Source organism: Thalassophryne amazonica, chromosome 7, assembly GCF_902500255.1.
Source record: "Thalassophryne amazonica chromosome 7, fThaAma1.1, whole genome shotgun sequence".
Lineage (NCBI taxonomy): Eukaryota > Metazoa > Chordata > Actinopteri > Batrachoidiformes > Batrachoididae > Thalassophryne > Thalassophryne amazonica.
Window position 1 is genome coordinate 29,512,484 of NC_047109.1, and position 19,376 is coordinate 29,531,859.

A 19,376-nucleotide genomic window follows, 5' to 3' on the forward strand; every position below is an offset into this window, starting at 1 on the left:
GGATGCAAACAGCACATTCAGTGCATCTAACTGATGCAAATTGCACCCACTGTCCTGCTCTGTTGTACTTCAGCAACTATTGATGTTTTTAAAGATTGCTGAAGAGACCAGACAGCAAGATTGCTGATTGTTACTACCACCAGCCAGGAGAAGGGGCAGAGGTTTTATATATATATATATATATATATACACTCAACAAAAATATAAACGCAACACTTTTGGTTTTGCTCCCATTTCGTATGAGATGAACTCAAAGATCTAAAACTTTTTCCACATACACAATATCACCATTTCCCTCAAATATTGTTCACAAACCAATCTAAATCTGTGATAGTGAGCACTTCTCCTTTGCTGAGATAATCCATCCCACCTCACAGGTGTGCCATATCAAGATGCTGATTAGACACCATGATTAGTGCACATGTGTGCCTTAGACTGTCCACAATAAAAGGCCACTCTGAAAGGTGCAGTTTCATCACACAGCACAATGCCACAGATGTCGCAAGATTTGAGGGAGCGTGCAATTGGCATGCTGACAGCAGGAATGTCAACCAGAGCTGTTGCTCATGTATTGAATGTTCATTTCTCTACCATAAGCCGTCTCCAAAGGCGTTTCAGAGAATTTGGCAGTACATCCAACCAGCCTCACAACCGCAGACCACGTGTAACCACACCAGCCCAGGACCTCCACATCCAGCATGTTCACCTCCAAGATCGTCTGAGACCAGCCACTTGGACAGCTGCTGAAACAATCAGTTTGCATAACCAAAGAATTTCTGCACAAACTGTCAGAAACCGTCTCAGGGAAGCTCATCTGCATGCTCGTCGTCCTCATCGGGGTCTCGACCTGACTCCAGTTCGTCGTCGTAACCGACTTGAGTGGGCAAATGCTCACATTCGCTGGCGTTTGGCACGTTGGAGAGGTGTTCTCTTCATGGATGAATCCCGGTTCACACTGTTCAGGGCAGATGGCAGACAGCGTGTGTGGCGTCGTGTGGGTGAGCAGTTTTCTGATGTCAGTGTTGTGGATCGAGTGGCCCATGGTGGCGGTGGGGTTATGGTATGGGCAGGCGTCTGTTATGGACGAAGAACACAGGTGCATTTTATTGATGGCATTTTGAATGCACAGAGATACCGTGATGAGATCCTGAGGCCCATTGTTGTGCCATACATCCAAGAACATCACCTCATGTTGCAGCAGGATAATGCACGGCCCCATGTTGCAAGGATCTGTACACAATTCTTGGAAGCTGAAAATGTCCCAGTTCTTGCATGGCCGGCATACTCAACGGACATGTCACCCATTGAGCATGTTTGGGATGCTCTGGACCGGCGTATACGACAGCGTGTACCAGTTCCTGCCAATATCCAGCAACTTCGCACAGCCATTGAAGAGGAGTGGACCAACATTCCACAGGCCACAATTGACAACCTGATCAACTCTATGCGAAGGAGATGTGTTGCACTGCATGAGGCAAATGGTGGTCACACCAGATACTGACTGGTATCCCCCCCCCCCCCCCCCCCAATAAAACAAAACTGCACCTTTCAGAGTGGCCTTTTATTGTGGACAGTCTAAGGCACACCTGTGCACTAATCATGGTGTCTAATCAGCATCTTGATATGGCACACCTGTGAGGTGGGATGGATTATCTCAGCAAAGAGAAGTGCTCACTATCACAGATTTAGACTGGTTTGTGAACAATATTTGAGGGAAATGGTGATATTGTGTATGTGGAAAAAGTTTTAGATCTTTGAGTTCATCTCATACAAAATGGGAGCAAAACCAAAAGTGTTGCATTTATATTTTTGTTGAGTGTGTGTATATATATATGTATGTGTGTGTGTGTGTGTGTGTGTGTGTGTGTGGTGGTCAGAAATTAAATAATACACTTTATTTAGAAAAATAACTTTCTGTGATTTAGGCTAAATCCGAGTCTAGTAAAACCCAGGCCACCGAAGTACAACCCAATTCCAATGAAGTTGGGACGCTGTGTAAAATGTAAATTAAAAACAGAATACGATTTGCAAATCCTCTTCAACCTATATTCAACTGAATACACCACAAAGACAAGATAATTAATGTTCAAACTGAGATTTTTTTGTTTTGTTTTTGTGCAAATTTTTGCTCATTTTGAAATAGATACCTGCAACACATTTCAAAAAAGCTGGGACAGTGGTATGTTTACCACTGTGTTACATCACCTTTCCTTCTAACAACACTCAATAAGTGTTTTGGAACTGAGAACACTAATTGTTGAAGCTTTGTAGATGGAATTCTTTCCCAGTCTTGCTTAATGTACAACTTCAGTTGTTCAACAGTCCGGGGTTTCCGTTGCCGTATTTTGCGCTTCATAATGCGCCACACATTTTCAATGGGCAACAGGTCTGGACTGCAGGCAGGCCACTCTAGTACCTGCACTCTTTTACTACGAAGCCACGCTGTTGTAACATGTGCAGAATGTGGCTTGGCATTCTCTTGGGGAAATTAGCAGGGATGTCCCTGAAAAAGACGTTGCTTGGATGGCAGCATGTGTTGCTCCAAAACCTGGATGTACCTTTCACCATTGATGCAGCCATCACAGATGTGTAAGTTGCCCATGCCATAGGCATGAACGCACCCCCATACCACCACAGATGCTGGCTTTTGAACTTTGTGCTGGTAACAATCTGGATGGTCTTTTTCCTCTTTTGCCCGGAGGACACGACGCCCATGATTTCCAAAAACAGTTTGAAATGTGGACTCATCAGACCATAGCACACTTTTCTACTTTGCATCTGTCCATTTCAAATGAGATCGGGCCCAGAGAAGGCGGCGGTGTTTCTGGATGTTGTTGATGTATAGCTTTGCATGGTAGAGTTTTAACTTGCACTTGTAGATGTAGCGACAAACTGTGTTAACTGACAGTGGTTTTCTGAAGTGTTCCTGAGCCCACGTAGCAAGATCCTTTACATAATGATGTCGGTTTTTAATGCAGTGCCGCCTGAGGGATCGAAGGTCACGGGCATTCATTGTTGGTTTTTGGCCTTGCCGTTTGCGCGTAGAAAGTTTACCAGATTCTCTGAATCTTCTAATTATATTATGGGCTGTAGATGATGGAATCCCTAAATTCCTTGCAATTGAAGGTTGAGAAACATTGTTCTTAAACTGTTGGACTTTTTTCACGCAGTTGTTCACAAAGTGGTGATCCTTGCCCCATCTTTGCTTGTGAGTGGCTAAGCCTTTTGAGGATCCTCCTTTTATACCCAATCATGACACTCACAATTAGTATCCTCAGTTCCCAAATGCTTCTTGAGTGTTAGTAGGAAAGATGATGCAACACAGTGGTAAACATGCCACTGTCCCAGGTATTTTGAAACGTGTTGCAGGCATCTATTTCAAAATGAGCAAATATTTGCACAAAAACAATAAAGTTTATCAGTCTGAACATTAAATATCTTGTGTTTGTGATGTATTCACTTGAATATAGGTTGAAGAGTATTTCAGAATCGCCTTTATTGTTGGAAGTCTCATAGGACATGGTGTGGCATGCCCAGCTGTTACACAATTTCTCGGATAGTCACTCGACTGAAAAGCCACCGAAAGCCGTCTGAATCTTCCGAATGGTTTCCAACACGGAGATGTTTGTTGTGCACCATGAGTGGCTCCGTCCCGACGCACGAATTCCTCCGCACGTATTTCATTACAAAATCTCCTGTAACAGTGCCGCAAAAGTGCTAATGTCCACATTTTCTGCGATTTCTCTGGTAGTCACACGATGTCCCGGATCAACACAGCCTTCACTTTGAAAATGATCTGGTCGTTTCAGCCTGTCGATGGCCGCTCGGAGCGCGGCGCACCCTCCGCCGGTGTGGGCCGTCTTTAATCTGGTTGTAATGGTCCTTAATCTGTGTGACGCCGATAGAATCTTCACCGAAAGCCATCTGAATTTTCTGAATGGTTTCTACCTGGCTGTCTCACACAGTTTCTGAAAATATTTTCATGGAGCAAAGCGGCAGTCACTCAGCCATTTCCCTGACAATGAAAATCCGACGAGGGGGCTGGACCAGTGCTCACTCAAAGCCTGCCCACAGGCGAATGACACAATTGACAGGCGTGAAAAAACTCACACATGTGCACGAAGGTTCAAGCTTGGCTGATGCAAGCGCACATGACTCAAATCCATATAGTTTTTGAAAAAAATAAAAAGGTCCGTTACTTTTTGGACAGACCTCATATAGTCTTAATGAGACATGTGACAGTGTCTGAATGTGGACAGAGAAACATGATTCAAGGCCTCAGAAATGAGAATGGGCTTGTGGGTGCTGTTTAACTACATCAGGGGAGGTGATGGTCTAGTGCAGGAGTATTCAACTGGTGGCCCGCGGGCCAGAACTGGCCCTTTAATAAGTTTGGACTGGCCCACGGCCCAGCTACCCATAAATAATAATAAATACACAATCAAAAGCCGCAACAAAGTGCATTTGCCAATTTTCTGCATTTTATGACACTTTGTGGCGCTTTGCGACACGTTGAGTCCTTTATGGCATATCAGTACTGTTTCAAAACAGACCCACCTCACGTGAGGGCATTGCGGGCACTTGAACAGTTGGTGGCGGCAATGTACCATATTGGTTTGCAAACTGCTAATAAATTTGAACGAAGAAGACGATAACATGGCGCATTCAAAGGAGAAGAGATGTAAAGTTGAAAACAAAAATAGAAGATTTAATGATGACTGGACTGATGAATATGTGCACGTAGAAAATGCCAAAGGCAATCCAATGTACCTGCTGTGTTGTGACTGTTGGGCAGTGAGTAAGGAATATAATGTGCGGAGGCACTTCATTACGACTCACTCCCATTTTGACAATGAATATCTACCGGATTCTGATGCTCGTCAAATAAAAATAAAAGGACTTAATATGAACTACAAGTGAAGCACTGCAACCTTCTCCCGTAGCTGCACTCTGCAACAGAAGACAACGGCAGCATCCCTGCGTGTTGCAGGTTCTTGCTAAAAAGAAAATGCTGTTCACTGACTCCAAAACAGTGAAAGAATGTATATTAGCTGCTGTCGACGAGGTGGTAGTGGACAAGCTAAAACAGCAGGTAATCAAGTCAATCCCTCTGTCAGATACAACAGCTGCAAGACGACTGGATGTTTTAGCCACAGACATTTTCAAGACTCTAAGTCAGTTGAAGAAAGCTGAATTCATGTCGCTGGCTTTGGATGAGTCAACTGACAGCTCCGATATAGCACAACTTTCTTTGTACGAGGTCTGTTAGAAAAGTATCAGACCTTTTTATTTTTTGCAATAACCTTATGGATTTGAATCACGTGTGATTGCATCAGCCAAGTTTGAACCTTCGTGCGCATGCGTGAGTTTTTTCACGCCTGTCGGTTGCGTCATTTGCCTGTGAGCAGGCTTTGAGTGAGCACTGGTCCTCCCCCCTCGTCGGATTTTCATTGTGAGGAAAGTGTCTGAACGGCTGGAGCAGAAATGCATCAAATTTTTCCAGAAACTGTGAGAGACAGCCAGGTGGAAACCATTCGGAAAATTCAGATGGCTTTTGGTGAAGATCTTATGGGCATCACAGAGATTAAGGAGCATTACAACCGGATTAAAGATGGCCCACAGCGGCTGAGGGCACGCCACGCTTCGAGCGGCCATCGACAGGCTGAAACGACCGGATCATTTCCAAAGCGAAGGCTGTGTTGATCCGGGACGTCATCTAACTACCAGAGAAATGGCAGAAAAGGTGGACATCAGCACTTTTCCGGCACATTCCACTGTTAAAGACGATTTTGTCATGAAAACAGGAGCGAAGGAATTCGCCACGGAACGAAAGCACCTCCGTGTTGGTCTCACAGGACATGTTGTGACATGCTCAGCTCTTCGACAATTTCTCGGATACTCACTCGACTGAAAAGCCACCCAAAGCCGTCTGAATCTTCCGAATGGTGGAAGAGCTGGGCATGTCCTGTGAGACTTGCAACACGGAGGTGGTTTTTGTTCTGCGCCATTACACTGTTCCGTCCTGACTCGCGAATTCCGCTGCACGTCTTTCATTACAAAATCTCATGTAACAGTGTAATTTGCCGAAAAAGTGCTATGTCCACCTCTCTTGCTATTTCTCTGGTAGTCAGACGACGTCCCAGATCAACACAGCCTTCACTTTGGAAATGATCTGGTGATTTCAGCCTGTCGATGGCCGCACGGCGTGCCCACAGCCACTGTGGGCCGTCTTTAATCCAGTTGTAATGCTCCTTAATCTCTGTGATGCCCATTGAATCTTCACCGAAAGCCATCTGAATTTTCTGAATGGTTTCCACCTGGCTGTCTCTCTCAGTTTCTGAAAAAATTTTGATGCAGCAAAGCGGCAGTCGCTCAGCCATTTTCCCGACAATGAAAATTTGCCGAGGGGGCTGGACCACTCCTCCCACAAACCGTGCTCACAGGTGAATGATGCAACCAACAGGCGTGAAAAAACTCACGCATGCGCACGAAGGTTTAAGCTTGGCTGATGCAATCACACGTGATTCAAATCCATATGGTTTTTGCAAAAAATAAAAAGGTCTGTTAATTTTCTAACAGACCTTGTATGTGTGGTTTTTCAACGGTGACTGTTTCAAGGAGGATCTGTTGGGCCTAATTCCACTGGAAGGACAAACAACAAGGGAAATAATTTTCCAAAAGATTATTGCTTTTTTTTTTAAAGACAATGGACCGGACCTGGAGCGTGTTAACCTGCTGGTTACAGGTGGAGCTCCCTCGATGGCAGGAGGGTTCAAACGTCTGCATGACTGTCTGCTGTTGCACCAAAACTACAGTGTTTCCACTGTCTCGTTCACCAGAGTGTCCTCTGCTCTCAGCTTAGTGGTGAGTTGAAAAGTACCATGGACAAGTGATATCATGCATCATTTGAATGGTCTTAATCTGAGTCTTCAGGGGAGGGATAAAACAGTGGCTGATGCGGTTGAAAAGCTGACTACTTTTATTTTAAAAAGTAGACATTTTCACATGTGATCTTAATGACAGGTTGCTGCAGTTTCGCCACACTCAGTGACTTCATTCATATATTATTTGATGTTCTGTTAATCAAAATGGGAAAAAAATGTAGTAGCATTGGTCTCAGTTGTACATCTGAGAGTAATAGTAAAGGTCAGGAGAATGTCTGGCCCACTGGTCATAGTATTCTGACAAATTTGGTCCCCAGAAAAATATAGTTGAATAGCCCTGGTCTAGTGGTTTAACACTGGGCTTGAGACCAGAGGACCCTTGGTTCAAATCCCAGTCTGACTGGAAAATCACTAAGGGCCCTTAGGCAAGGTCTTTAATCCCCTAGTTGCTCCTGGTGTGTAGTGAGCACCTTGTATGGCAGCACCCTGACATCAGGGTGAATGTGAGGCATTATTGTAAAGCGCTTTGAATGTCTGATGCAGTTGGAAAAGCGCTATATAAAGCAGTCCCTTTACCATTTACATCCACATCTGGATGTGGTGGACATATCAGGAGTCACGGCACTGACTTCTAGGGCAGGATCTGATGGCTGAGGCATGAACACAGTACTACAGGAGGGCACACTGTATTGCCATGAGGCCTCATTGAATGCATGACTAAATAGACAGGAATGAATCAGAGTTGAGTAGATATGAAGTGGAGAAAGGTGTAACATCAGACTGTCAAACAGCTTGGCTGCAGGTTGTGAGGTCATGAAGACATAACAATTACATATAGGTCAGATTCAAATGAAAATCCCATGGTGTCCAGGGTGGATGGTCTTGAAGAAAGTTGTATCATACAGGACAGGTCAGGGAAAGATGTAATTCACTCAGATTCTGAATCATTTAGTTTTCCTAAAGTGTCCAGTATCTTGCTCTGAAACATATCATCTGTGCTGCTGCTGAAGTTTTAATTCAAGTCTTGAATTTGAAAGAATACATCTTGTGTATTACAGAGATACTCATAGAGTGCTTCATCACCATTGTCATTGTCAAGTGGATAATCAACCTCTGTGTCCATGAGATAGACCTTGTGTTCTCAGGTGCTTAGGATGACTACGTACAGAATTGAAAGGAAGGAACAGAAATAAACAGGGAAGTAACAATCAAACACTGTACAAGACAAAAGGGGGTGGAAGGAGGGGGCAAAACAAAGAAAGGAACACAAGACCAGTCCCCTTAAACCAAAGTTGAACTCAAATAATAGGTGACATTTAAAACAAAGGTAGAATGCACTCAAAGCCTGGAAGACACCCAAAAAGAACCAAAAGCCCCTTTGACACGTGCAACTCAACACACTCGACACCCGGTTTCACTCATCCCACGATCTCCCCTTACACACCACTAACACACCATGTACACACTTTCTGTGTAAGAGTAGCCTCGAGCATAAAAGACGGGAGCTTTGACCTAATATCGAAACTAATGGCGTTTCATGATTTGTCCATGAAAATGAGCTGCTGACACTGCTGGTGTTCAAGACAGCAATAAGAAGGGTTTACCTCTTCAACATAGAAAGAATAGCTGGTATCAGGAGCAACAGATGGTGCTCCAAAGATGACAGGGTGTCAAACAGGCTTCATTTTGCACTGCAGCAGTGACCCAGATTTCTTCATATTTCTACATTACCACTGTATTATTCACTATCACACGGTATGTGCCAAAGACACCAGCTTGAAGTGAAAACAGAAATCGAAAAGCTCAGCAAGGGAAGAGTTTTTGCAGAATTTTTTGTCGTGGGGCAGAAGACAGTCATTCAAAAGTGGATACAAGCATGCATTTTGGCACAAATAATCTATACAAGTAGCTTGACAATTTTGGTGAGTTGACCACTTGAATTTCCATCTTGAAAAATGGCCATCATTTCCATCCTCAGAATTATAGCTGTAGGCATAAAAATGATCTAGCAGTTGGATTTGGGTGATTTTTGGACTCGATTACAACATTTTAATTGATGCTGAACCCAGACAACACTGTAAAAACATTCTCTGGCCACTCCTTCTACACTTTAAGTGGGTTTATTTTGTGAAAAATACCAATGATATTACATTACCAGTCCTGCACCCTAAAAAAAAGTGATCAGTTTAATTAATCAATTAAGTGTTGCTGTATATTGAAAAATGAGATCTGGGCTACTATTAGCTGTTTTGAAATATATTCACACAGTGATATGTCAAATTTGACTCCATGTATCGTCATTCATACATGTATACATATGCATTTCAAGTCAAAATTCAATGAATGTTTCTAATTGAAGAAGAAGACACAGGTCTTGTATCAGCCTCCACCCAACATGATCAATCCAAAGCTTCCTGCTGTGAAACTGCATGGACAGGTCATGGAAAATGTTTCGCACTTTCTATACGCCAGCAGCCATGTGACCTCAAATGCTGACATCGATGACGAGAGCCATCACTGATATAAATGTGCAGGAACTGTCTTCTGTCGGCTTCTTACCCATGTTTTTAACAACATAGACCTAGATGAAAATCTTCATCTACAAAGCTATTGTCATGCCTACCCTACTGTACAGATCTGAGACTTGGACCACCCATTGCCACCATCTGAAGACCATTGAGCAATTCCGCACACTCTACTTGAGAAGTAACCTCCATATAAGGTGGGAAGACTACCGTACCAACATCAGCATCCTAGCTCAAGTCAAGCTCCAGAGCATCGAGTGTGTCATCAAGAACCAGCTTCAGTGGGTGGGTCACATCATTTGAATGGATGACAACTGACTTCCCAAGCAGATAATCTACTCCCAGCTGAGGAAGGGATAACGGTCCAGAGGAGGGCAGCAGAAATGCTACAAACATCTTTCAGCACAAGCTCAAGAACGTATCCATCGACCGGAAGACCTTTGAAGAAGAAGCGAAGGACCGAGCCAACAGGTGAACAATGATCCAAATCAGTGTGGAAGTCTTCAAAAAATCTCGATGAACAACACAGAGAAGAATAGGAGAAAGAAGAAGTAGAGTGAGCAAGATACTGACCAGCAGAAACTACCCGCAGCAACCACGTGCAGCGTCTTTCAAAAACAGTGCATGCTGGGACTGGGCCATTTCAGTGATATCCACATCGACCATCCAATCTGGGGCTTGTCATGATGATGAGTCATCTCTCTTGACTCGTGCTGATATATGCACACTCAAACGGGAGCGCACTCAAATCCACATAGGAAGTATTTGCATTTTCCCCTGCAAACCTTTTGCATGCACATTTTGTAAGCTCTCAGCAGCTGGTGGCTACTGCAGTTCAAGCTTTCCAGTGCATATCCCACATGTTGCCATCTTCATCAAACTTCACCCAGCCCCACTGTGGAGGACTTGGAGAGGTTGACCTGGGAACAGATTACACCTCCTTAATATGTTGCCCACTTTGTGATCCTCTAGAGCTACCTGGGATGGTGGAATGGCATCTAATTTAATGGCTGAACTTGTATACATCAAACATGATGTATATTTGCTCATACATGACTGCACAGAATTCCACCTTGGGTTGGATGTCATCTTTGAAATAGGCATCTACGATCTTGGTGGTACAAAGTGGCAAAGCATTGATCTTTGGTGACCCATCAATGATGATGCCCTGGGCTTCATTTGGCTCTAAATCAGTGGTTGTAACATTCCTTTCAAGCACTTCAATCATCTGGGACCTCTGGTATGCATGTAATATACTTCTTCCTCTCATTTGAAGCTCTCAGGTTCTCCAAATGATGATGATCCTCCTCAACTATTTAAAGAGGTCTAGATAAGAACTGACCGTGCTGCTTGGGAATTGTGCCTGTTTGAAGGAGATCATATCCCTCTTGTTTGGTTGGTAGAAAGCATAATCTTCATTTGAGAGGCCTGACATAAATGTCTCAAACTGGTCTCTCCCTCTCCTTTGGTGTGTCCCCACAGCGCACTTTGGGTTGCGTCTGAAACATCTTTGGCATCCAAAGCAAGCAGATCTACAGACTCCTCCTCAAATACGAGGTCTGTCCAAAAAGTAACGGACCTTTTTATTTTTTTCAGAAAGTATATGGATTTGAATCACGTGTGATTACATCAGCCAAGCTTGAAACTTCGTGCGCATGCGTGAGTTTTTCCACGCCTGTCGGTTGCGTCATTCGCCTGTGGGCAGGCTGTGAGTGAGCACTGGTCCACTCCCCTCGTCGGATTTCTTTTGTCTGAGAACTTGCTGAGAGACTGCCGCTTTACTCCATGAAATTTTTTTCAGAAACTGTTAGAGACAGGCAGTTGGAAACCATTCGATAGATTCAGTTGGATATCGGTGAAGATTCTGTCGGCGTCACGCGGATTATGGAGTGTTAAAACCTTTTCAAAGACGGCCCACAGCGGCGGAGGGCGCGCGGCGCGCCGAGCGGCCATTCGACAGGCTGGATCGACCAGATCATTTCTAAACTGAACGCTGTGTTGATCCAGGACATCATGTGACTACCACAGAAATGGCAACAGAGCTGGACATATCACTTTTGTGGCTCATTCCATTGTTACAGGAGATTTTGTAATGAAAGACGTGCGGAGGATTTCGCGCATCGGCACGAAGCAGCTCAGGACACGCAGCAAAAAAAAAAAAACACCTCCGTGTTGGAAACCATTCAAAAGATTCAGACGACTTTCGATGGCTTTCAGTCGAGTGAGTATCCGAGAAATTGTGTAACAGCTGGACATGCCCCAACATGTCCTGTGAGACTTCCGAGACGGTGTTTTTTTTTTTTTTTTTTTGCTGCGCGTCCTGAGCTGCTTCGTGCCAACGTGCGAAATCCTCCGCACGTCTTTCATTACAAAATCTCCTGTAACAGTGGAATGTGCCGCAAAAGTGATATGTCCAGCTCTCTTGCCATTTCTGTGGTAGTCACATGATGTCCCGGATCAACACAGCGTTCAGTTTAGAATTGATCTGGTCGATCCAGCCTGTCGAATGGCCGCTCGGCGCGCCGTGCGCCCTCCGCCGCTGTGGGCCGTCTTTAAAAAGGTTTTAACAGTCCATAATCCGCATGACGCTGGCAGAATCTTCACCAATATCCAACTGAATCTATCGAATGGTTTCCAACTGCCTGTCTCTAACAGTTTCTGAAAAAAATTTCATGGAGCAAAGCCGCAGTCTCTCAGCAAGTTCTCAGACAAAAGAAATCCGACGGGAGGGGTGGACCAGTGCTCACTCAAAGCCTGCCCACAGGCGAATGACGCAACCGACAGGCGTGGAAAAACTCACGCATGCGCACGAAGGTTCAAGCTTGGCTGATGCAATCACGTGATTCAAATCCATATAGTTTTTGAAAAAAATAAAAAGGTACGATACTTTTTGGACAGACCTCATAGATTGCCCATTTCCTCAAGTGTTGTGGAAGGTCTGTCCACATTCTTCCTGAATGCTCTTTGTGTATGTATTTTCTTTATACAGCACCAAATCACAACAAATCTGCCTCAAGGTGCTTCACATAAGTAAGGTCTAACCTTACCAACCCATAGAACAAGCACACAGGTGACAGTGGTAAGGGAAAAAACTCCCTCTGATGATATTGATGAAGAAACCTCAAGCACACCAGACTCAAAGGTGTGACCCGCTGCTTAGGCTATGCTAACAATTGCAAGGTTCTGCAAAGTTTTACAAAGCTGAAGAAACAGAAAACAGGAAATCAAACAGCACAATAAGACAAGGAAGAAGAGAAGTCCAGGCAGGCGTTAGTACCACAGGCAGAGGTCATCCAGCATTCCTCACACTGTCAGTGGACCTGTTCCCACAACAAGGTCACTTTCAGATGCACTCAAATACTAAAGTTTTGCTAATGGTGACCTTTCTGCTAGCTTTGAATAGTTATCTTCACCCAGTGGTGTAGTCTACATTTTTGAAGTGGGTAGAGTGTGTTTTTTGCCCGTCATCAACCCCGTGCGTATGCGCCTCCGGTTATTAACATTTTTAACACCATAACAACAAATACTTTCCATCTGATCATTTCTATTCTCTCTCTATTTCTATTTGCCACTATAAATGTGTCAGAATATGAGTAAGTAATTTGCACCAATTGCAAAATACAGTATACAACAGCAAATCTAAAAGAGTGATTAAAAAATACAAAGATCAAATACATTTATTTTTTTGGCATCTGAAAACCTAATTTAACAAATTTAATCAGGTCATAAACCAGGAATAAACAATATTTAAATCCAGCCAAAAGTATCATATGCAAGCTACTGTGTATTAACAGTAAATTACAAGTAACAGACAACTTTAAGTCACAGTCACTCAAAAAAAAGTGACTGTGACTCCTTGTTATTAAGAAAGAAAAGTTCTCTTAACAATAAGGAGCAGATTATTGCCTCCCAACTAAGTATATTGCAAGAGTTCACTTTTCCTCCCTCTATTTAGTACAGGATATGAGCCTGTACTGCCAAATTCAGCAGCTGCAAGATTCACCCTTCATATAATCCGCATGCCCCCACGTTGTTTGTACAGTTTAGACGCATAAACAAAAACAGAACACACCGGTCTACATGAGTATGCACTGGCTGCATCGCCTCACGCCTCCTACCACAATCTCTGTTGAAGTTGATAGTCCATCATCAGGTCCAGGCGGGGGACTGGAACCTGTAGGCTTTGTGGTCCATAAGGAAACCTACCCAGTATAAACAAGCTAGTATTAGTATACGTGAAGTTCCATTAAAACAGTAGCTAGGCTGAAGGACAGAAGCTCGCTCCCAGAAAATTCACATACAACAATGAAAATATGGTAGATGCTTTACTTTGCAGAAACCTTTTCAACCCATGACAAAAACATTGTAGGCCAAATCAGTGGCACAAAAGTATAGTATGAAGACAGCCATGCAACTAATACCAGAGAGTATGCCACTTACCAATTCCAGTCATTTTAAAACCACACTATCCAACAGCCAACGGGACTCAAGCTCAAGAGATATCTGTAGATTACGGGCAAAACTCTATTATTTTTTAAAAAGCTGTTTCATTTTATATTTTAACAATAAATGAATGGATCATTAAAAATGTCCTCAAATCAAAGTCAAAAGAAGTCAAAGTCAAAGTAGAAGTTCTCCACTTATGGTGCTCAAATTCATATTTTAGAAATGACTGTCCTGATAACATTAAAGGCAATTACATATTTTAATTACAAGAAATTACAAGTTGAAATGAGCATTAAAAAATTCATCATGAGGTTTATGTCACAGAAATTCTACTTTACAATCACTGCAGTCATTGTTAAATTATTTCCTGTTGCATTTATAATAACCATTTGTATTTATTTACAGTGTCTGTTTTTTCTGGTAGAAATGAGATATAAATAATCTACCAGACTTAAAAAATGTACAAATTTTCATGTTTTGTCTAAAAATAAATGTCCGAGGTTCCTTATGTTAAACAAGAAATTATCTAATCTGAAATAACAGGTGGTTTTAATTTACAGATGAAAGGTTTCTAAACCATTTATTGATTTATTTACCTATTTTAATTACAAGTGTTCTAATTTTTTTTTAACAGTAATCAGAAATTCTGAGGTAAACAACAACAAAAAACATTTCCCAGGATTTTTCTTCAGAAAACTGCTCATAAATGAGGAGTCCTGTGACATGTTTGTTTTGTACAGATCAGTGGTTTCTGTCCATGGAAATATAGACTTGGAATGGACGTGCGCACCTCAATCTATTTGCGTCGCTCAGGACAGGAAGGCATCATTACTAAGGGTGGAGATGTGCCGATCATCAATAATAAACTGACTGCTTTTTTGCACTAGCATCGCTATTTCTTAACGGATTTTAATAAATGTAGGCTTGTTTTAAAGCACTTTGAAAGCTCTTTCCAATGAACCTATGCATGTGTGAGTGGAAAAAAAAACTTTATGTAAAATGCAGAAATTTGGGGAAATTATGATAAACTGTGCTGCTTTTCTCTCTCTATTCTCGCTATTTGTTAACAGATTTGAATAAAAGTAGGCTTGTTTTAAAGCCATTTAATTGCTCTTTCTAATGAACCCATACATGCCTGGGTACAAAAAAATGTTTTATGTAAAGTGTGGAAATTTGGGGAATTTACTGTGTTTTTTTTTCCCATCGTCATAATTCTCAATGGATTTTTATGAATGAAGCCTTGTAAGTTGTATTCAAGCTGATTAAAAGCTCGGATAAAAAATCCTTATGTATTAAAATATAAATCTGAAGTATGCCTTGCCATTGTGGTCATTTACCTTGCTGCTTTTTCCACTGTCATATTACTGCTAGTCTTTTAATGACAACAACATATATATCTGATTTTTACTAGCATTTTATTACAAGTAGATATAAAGCCATTCACCATCCCTGGTTCTCAAGACCAGCCACCTAAGTGGCTCTGCTCTACCCTTTTCTACTCTCCTACTTTACTCTTCCTTTTTAGATATTTAGATATACCTTTATATACTAGCATAGTTCCACCTTACAATTGGAATATAATATATAAGGTATACCTTACTGAATTTTCATATCATATTAAACAACAATTGCAAGTGTGTGTGTGTGTGTGTGTGTGTGTGTATATATATATATATATATATATATATATATATATATATATATATATATATTTAAACATTTTTGTTTCCGTATCTGTATGCATGTGAACACAGCTTCATGAAAAGAACTTATGGTGTTGAGTTATAGTCTCAGTATATCAGTATTAAATTGTGACATAACGACTTTAAAATAGACATTTGTTTTACATAATTACATTAAGGCTCTTGTACAGTACATTTTAGTATTGGAGATTTTGTTTTTGTAGTTGGTGCAGTTGATGGTGAAGCACTGGCTGCCTTTTTCCCCTCATTTCTTAACTGGCTCAAGGCGCTCTCTCCACCCTTAGTAATGGCCGCCGTGCGGCACACCGCTAGTCACGTGACGTCCATTCCAGTCTATATTTCCATGTTTCTGCCACTAGTCTTCCGTGTTTTGGCCTGACGTGTCGTTCCTATTGGACAACGCAAAGGTACGTCACGGCTCAGAACATCGAAAGTTGGACTGGATTGAACTTTGATGCATCAGCCTGCCAACAAGTGACAATGCGCGCTCCCGTCAGAAGCGTCAGTTTATCTCGGCTTTTGACGCGACACTTCTGATGCATCTAAAAAGCAACGCGTCTCATTGAAAATAATGCTTTTTAGACCGTTATTTGACACGTCTAACGTATTCAGTGTGAAAGGCCCATTAGCTTAGTGAACAAATAAAAAACTAGCTGTCGTAGGCTAGCCCACTTACCAGCAATGCAGATAGCGCCAGGTTTATCTCCTCCACTCAGGGTGCAAACTTCATCAATCGGCCCTGAAGCAGCAGGTGGACGTTTTTGAAAAAACCTAAAACCGAGGCCCGTTTTCTTTTCATTTTTTCGGGTAAAAATCACCATTGATACTTTCTCCAGCATTTTTGCTGTTTGTGTGCGGCTTTCACGCTGATTAGCTGGTAGCCCTGCCCCCATCTATCTATGAGCCAATTAAAACTCTTAGCTAGCAGAGCGAACAGGGGGTGGGACATACGGTGCACTCTGCAGTGATGGACGCCTGATGGCTGCCTTTTAAAGGGAGAAAATACAATTACAGTCAATAAGCGCTCTTTTTATTTACACCGTCATGTTCCCCAGGACAATTTGAAGTGGGTAGATGAAAATTCTGGGTCTTTTTAGGTGAGTAGATGGCGTCTACCTGCGTTCCACGTAGACTACACCACTGTCTTCACCCCTGCTTCTAGGGTTGCCACTGGGCAACTTGAGATCTTTTGTTCCTATTCTGCAGACAGAGACAACATTGAGCCTGGTCAGTCTTCAGTTGTATAGCCATTCTCAGAACCTGGGTTGAGGAGTTATCATTTTATCCCCCGGTGAACAATATGATGCCCACTATATTATACTGCATAAAACTAGTTGCATCCAATATCATTTAATGAAAAATAATGTACTTAATCCAATCTGTACACCATCCAGATATGAAACCAACATGATATCCTTGGCTCAGGTCTCCCAAGATGACACACCCTGTCAATTCAGGCACTGCTGCCTAAAAATTCTGTAGGTGGATAGACAACATTTGGTGAACTAGGGGTGGCCTTGCTGATGTTGAACCCCATGCTGACTTGCACAGCAGTGGTATTAACAGTGGTGTCCCCTGTTAGTGTGCTGACATCCACTCTGATTATGTTCACTAAGCAACATGTGGACATCTTGTGTCAGTAACCCAGTCATCATCTCCAGAAGCTGCTCCACTGCTTGATGTGCACTTAAAATTGAGGAGTCAAACAAACTTCCTCACACACGTAACCTCTGCTACCATCACCTAGTTTTGCCATGCCTGGACAAGTTCTTGGAGCCAAAGGTGAGAGTTGGGTTACCAGTGAGGACCAGTGTCAGTGTCTACCACTAAACTGCAACACACTATGCAGGGAAAACTACAAGAACTGGCACACACTCGACAAGTACAGTAGTGTTCAGAATAATAGTAGTGCTATGTGACTAAAAAAATTAATCCAGGTTTTGAGTATATTTCTTATTGTTACATGGGAAACAAGGTACCAGTAGATTAGGTAGATTCTCACAAATCCAACAAGACCTAGCATTCATGATATGCACACTCTTAAGGCTATGAAATTGGGCAAAAAAAGTAGAAAAGGGGTTGTTCACAATAATAGTAGCATCTGCTGTTGATGCTACAAACTCAAAACTATTATGTTCAAACTGCTTTTTTAGCAATCCTGTGAATCACTAAACTAGTATTTAGTTGTATAACCACAGTTTTTCATGATTTCATCACATCTGCCAGGCATTCATTTTGTTGGTTTGGAACCAAGATTTTGCTCATTTACTAGTGTGCTTGGCGTCATTGTCTTGTTGAAACACCCATTTCAAGGGCATGTCCTCTTCAGCATAAGGCAACATGACCTCTTCAAGTATTTTGACATATCCAAACTGATCCATGATACCTGATATGAGATATATAGGCCCAACACCATAGTAGGAGAAACATGCCCATATCATGATGCTTGCACCACCATGCTTCACTGTCTTCACTGTGAACTGTGGCTTGAATTCAGAGTTTGGGGGTCGTCTCACAAACTGTCTGCGGCCCTTGGACCCAAAAAGAACAATTTTACTCTCATCAGTCCACAAAATATTCCTCCATTTCTCTTTAGGCCAGTTGATGTGTTCTTTGGCAAATTGTAACCTCTTCTGCACATGTCTTTTATTTAACAGAGGGACTTTGCGGGGGATTCTTGCAAATAAATTAGCTTCACACAGGCGTCTTCTAACTGCCACAGCACTTACAGGTAACTCCAGACTGTCTTTGATCATCCTGGAGCTGATCATTCTAGTTATTCTTCTATCCATTTTGATGGTTGTTTTCCATTTTCTTCCACACGTCTTTTTTTTTTTTTTGTCAATTTTAAAGCATTGGAGATCATTGTAGATGAACAGTCTATAATTTTTTGCACTTGCGTATAAGTTTTCCCCTCACCAATCAACGTTTTAATCAAACTACGCTGTTCTTCTGAACAATGTCTTGAACATCCCATTTCCCTCAGGCTTTCAAAGAGAAAAGCATGTTCAACAGGTGCTGGCTTCATCCTTAAATAGGGGACACCTGATTCACACCTGTTTGTTCCACAAAATTGATGAACTCACTGACTGAATGCCACACTACTATTATTGTGAACACCCCCTTTTCTACTTTTTCTCACTAATAGACTGATTTCATAGCCTTGAGAATGTGCATATCATGAATGCTTGGTCTTGTTGGATTTGTGAGAATCTACTGAATCTATTGTTACCTTGTTTCCCATGTAACAATAACAAATATACTCAAAACCTGGATTAATCTTTTTAGTCACATAGCACTACTATTATTCTGAACACTACTGTATATGAACAATTTTGCACCATGCAGTACCAAATTGTGGAATAAAATATTTTAAAATAGAAAAAGTAACAGTTTAATATTGATTATCATATGATATTTCACCTTAGTAACCTCAAGAACATACAAATCAAGCCCAAGTTTGTTCATATCTAACTATGTGTTCCTATTTTACCAACATTATTATATTACAGAAGACTGGAATGGCAGATCCCTCTGTGTATTGTGTCAGGGGTGTTGCAGGAATATAGGGTACCGGATTCGCTGTAATGTGCGATCCGGTCTCTATATGGCCAAAGTTGTTGCTGTTTTCACATTCTCGGCATTACATCAGACCTGTTGCCGGTGGCTGTTGAACTCCACCAGGGCTGTCCCTTGTCACCAATCCTGTTCATGATATTCATGGATGGGATTTCAAGGCATAGTCAAGGATCAGAGGGTGTCCAGTTTGGTGACCTCAGAGTTGCATCTCTGCTTTTTGCAGATGATGTGGTTCTGTT

General features: G+C 42.1%; 1 protein-coding gene and 2 long non-coding RNA genes across 3 annotated transcripts in view; 2 read left to right on the forward strand and 1 right to left on the reverse strand.

Moving 5' to 3' along the window:
- Window positions 1-19,376, forward strand: part of tsnare1 (T-SNARE Domain Containing 1) — a 426,977-nt gene that overhangs the window by 300,980 nt on the left and 106,621 nt on the right. The gene's annotated exons all lie outside the window — the stretch shown is intronic.
- LOC117513735 lies at window positions 4,324-18,902 on the reverse strand. The gene is made up of 3 exons (XR_004561696.1): window positions 18,890-18,902; window positions 18,302-18,304; window positions 4,324-4,475 (listed from the first exon to the last, which is right to left on the reverse strand). It is a non-coding gene; the product is annotated as an uncharacterized LOC117513735 (long non-coding RNA).
- On the forward strand, window positions 4,469-7,285 carry LOC117513736. The gene is made up of 2 exons (XR_004561697.1): window positions 4,469-4,686; window positions 7,121-7,285. It is a non-coding gene; the product is annotated as an uncharacterized LOC117513736 (long non-coding RNA).